Source organism: Scomber japonicus, chromosome 20 (genome assembly GCF_027409825.1).
Source record: "Scomber japonicus isolate fScoJap1 chromosome 20, fScoJap1.pri, whole genome shotgun sequence".
NCBI lineage: Eukaryota > Metazoa > Chordata > Actinopteri > Scombriformes > Scombridae > Scomber > Scomber japonicus.
The window spans coordinates 13,829,252-13,833,266 of NC_070597.1; positions in this window are offsets into that span (position 1 = coordinate 13,829,252).

Below are 4,015 nucleotides of genomic sequence, written 5' to 3' on the forward strand. Positions count from 1 at the left end.
AAAGTTAAAATTGTGTTTTTCTCATCCTAAAAGCAGAAGTGCAGTTACATGACACATTTCAAGATGTTGCCCACAAAACATGCTCACAACAACACATACATGGCAGTACATCTGATCATTTTCAACATGTATTTCACTCTTAACCTCAAATGTCAAGCTGTTGGTGGCATCAGAGGAAAAGTCAGAGGATTGCCAAAGTCAGAGGATTGATCAATCAGGATGTCATTATTGTTGTACACAACATCATGGCATGACTACCAAATAGTTGTTGAGATATTACAGCTATTTCAAATATTACAGTACCAAAGTGATTGACCGACTGAGCAACTGACACGCAGCTGCAAGCGGGACTAAAACTAAACTATGTAGATTTTTATCAGTTTCAATTTTCCTTCTTTGAAACTTCTGCACTGTAACATGTCCCACAGACTTGTGGTAATATACAAGCTCAGCTAACCAGTCATGCAGTTAGTCATGTGACATTTGTGATTCATTTCAGTACCTGCTGCTAAGGATTGCATTTCTTAGTAGGAGCACAGCCTCTCATGTTATTTATCAAAGGGAATTTCAGTTTCACATTTAATTGCATTAACTGGGTTGAACATAAAAGATGTGAGCTTACTTTGATGTGCCTGTAGGAAGTTTTAATAGAAAAATATTAAACTACTGTATGTATGTGGGAAAGCTAAACACTATTGCCATCAGGATGCCTGTGTTTGCCTGTCATTGTCATTTGCCAGAGCAGGGTGTAAAAGTCACCAAGCACAGGGGCCACTGCACTGACACACTGACAGACCCATAAATAACACTAAGGAGCTTGTCTGGCTGGATGCAGATCTTCGGATTAACTTCACGAGAACTGAACTGCAGCAGTCCAGTGACTCTTTGCAGCTCTGCAGCCAGGTGGAAAGAGATTTGATTTTCTGGTCACTGGTTTTTAGTTTAATTGTGATGGTAGCACGCTCACATGGAAAAGATGGAAAAGAGGTCATTTTGATTCGTGTGCAGTTGATTTGGACCACATGAATTATTAGTAGAAATTAATTAATATAATCACTGTAGACAGCAACAACCTTTGGTGAATAGAATCATATGGTCTTTTGTAAACTTTTACAGGAAGTCTACCCGATTGCCATAAGAGATGATGGAAGGACATTAAGTAAGATCAAAGAGAAAGCAAAGTTTCAGTTTCTCTTTGCAACAGACATCAGTAGTTTTTATTCTGTTTTAGATGGTAGCAGTACCATTGCCATCCAATAGAGGGCACCAGTTATTTAAATCATGGTCAACTATTCGCTTTTATGACATTATGGTGTCATAGTTTTTTTCATTTGAATTGTAGAAACAGCTCACTATTTTGTTCAGGCTGACGGGTTTGTTGCATTGCCCCAACACAAAAACAGAAGAAATAGAGAGGACACCCTCACATTTGCATAACTATAATCAGCCCAACAAGCTGCACACCACAAGCGATGTTTCAAAAATGCAAATTAAAGTAACGGTTTCATTTGTGGTTTGTCATTTGTTTTGTTGCAAATAACTGTCACTCACTTGTTATGCTCTTTTTAATCTATGGCACAAGTATTTGGCACAAACTTTCTTCAGCAAGTGTGACAAACTTAACAAATTGGTATTCTGTGCTTTTTGTTCTCTGGCAGGGAGCAAAAAGCACGATGAAAGACACATTTCTAAACCTTCATCCCTCTAAAATGTGTATACTGGAACTGGCCTTTTACAGTCAGACAGGTTGGGCAGTTATTTGTTGGGTTGATCATAATCACCGACTGACTGTATCATGGAAACTATTCCTCAAAGATGGCTAATCTATGTTCACCTGTCTGCGTGTCAGGACATGTTCACTTTGCCCTGGTTCATTTAAACCAAGGATAAGTGGGAGGATGAGTAATTGCACACACAGAGCTGAGGAATGATATTAAGAAAACATCATATTTTGTTCAAAGATGGAAATAAACATTATATGCTATATTTAGTATGCATAAATGTTTCCTTGTCACTTATTTTATGCAGCGTCATGTCAACATAACGCCACATGAAATAAAAATAAAAAAGACAACAACCTTGTGTCTTGACACTGACAGGCATCCTGTTTGTGCTCATTGTTGGCTGTTTTTTTAGCTTTTCATTAGACACCTCCCTTTGGCTTGCATTAGTTACTGCCTTGGCTCGGGTTTCATTGTGGCTTTAACACTGTGTGGTGTTGAGTTCACAACCTAGTACACCGAACAGCAGATACCAGCTGCTTTTATTAAGCAAAGGAAAGAAACCACACAGGCACACTCTCAAACACTGTTTTTAAAGTGGTCATCTGTCCCGTTGATCCACCTCTACAACCAAATCTAGGATAACCTGAATCTTTCCCCAGAGATGGTGGCACTGAATTGGGCTAGAGCCCTCTTCCTCTCCCCCCCTCGGCTACATCAGTCCACTTAACAGAGACCCCATTGACTGTGGCAAACTGCAGCCCTCTTCTCTCGTTTCCCGTCTCTTTCAGCGTGTCCATCCCCACCTGTGGTTAGTCTGTCTCCAGATAATGATACACCAGGGCTGCTGAAATACTTATTAAATGCAGTTTTTGTGTTTTGTGCATGTTTGCTCAGTCTACTCATAATCGAAGCAGTCAGCAACACAAATTTGACTAATTTTCTTAACTGTATTGTGACTAAAAATGATGAATGCAGTTGCTTTTTACACACATGTATGTATGTATGTATATATATATGTGTGTATATTTATATGTGTGTATATTTATATGTGTGTGTGTATTATTTACTGTATATTTCATGTATGTTAGTATGTCCAAATGCATTAGGTATGGAAGTAATCTGCAGATGTTCCAATTCAAAATGAGAGCACTTTTTTCTATGGTCAGCTTTTGAGTCATGAAATATTAAAATATGACCTCCAACAGACTTATTTTTAGCCTAGCTGATTATGTTGTATTGCAAATTGTAAAATGTTGAGTTGAGTGTTGACTGCTGAAAAGATTAACTTCTAAGCTTTACTGTAGGCTCATGAAGAATCTTATCAATATTTATTTGAATTCACAACACAACCCACTCTCAAAGTATTGAAATTTGATTTAACGTGGCAACAAGGCAGGATTGGTTATCCCCAGTGGAAACACTGGTATTTTCCAAAAATTGTGAATCATTGCAACAACGAGAGGTGCTTGAGTCACCACAAAAAATATCAGGGTGACAGGTCCAGTAGTATGCGAAAATTAGCTGACAGACACACACACACACACACACACACACACACACACACACACACACACACACACACACACACACACACAACCAGTTGCACGATCTCCTCCATAATAATTATAAGCAGTCATCTAAATTTCTTGTGTCCCCCAAAACCTCCAACCAGTAGTTAAAGGGTTTGACCAGGGTTTGGTGAATTTGGATGCTCATTTTCAAGAAGCAAGGGCTTGTAAATGTGATTATGTTTCACAGAACAGGATTCAGGTCAGTCACAGCGCTGTTCAAAATGAAGTTCAGTAGCATTATTTATTTAGGTAAGATGAGAAATGATGAACTTGTGTTTTCAGATCTCCTCTAAAAGATACAGTAGATCCTATACATTAGCTTTCATATTATGATTGTATTGGTTTATTTGACTCTGATGGAGTCCTGTGATTAGTGGTACTAACTACTAACTAATGAATTCAAAGGTAGAATAACTTGAAATTGGTGTGTGTGTGTAATAAAATATCTGCTGAACTGACAGGACAGAACTGTAGTATTTGAGCATCCCAAATCCTTGTGTCCTCGCAGGAAAGCAGGAGAAGGATCGAGGAGAGTTAAGGAATGTCCTTCAGCCGTCTTAAGTACAGCTCTCTTTTTTGCTCTTGTCTTTCTTTTCTTTCTCCTTTTCTATATGCAGGTTTCTCACGCTCTCTTATCCCCTTTCATTTGGTGTTATTTCATGAAAGCTTGTTCTTGCTGTGAATCAATTTGTTGATCTGTATGGCAAGGGTTTTGAATAG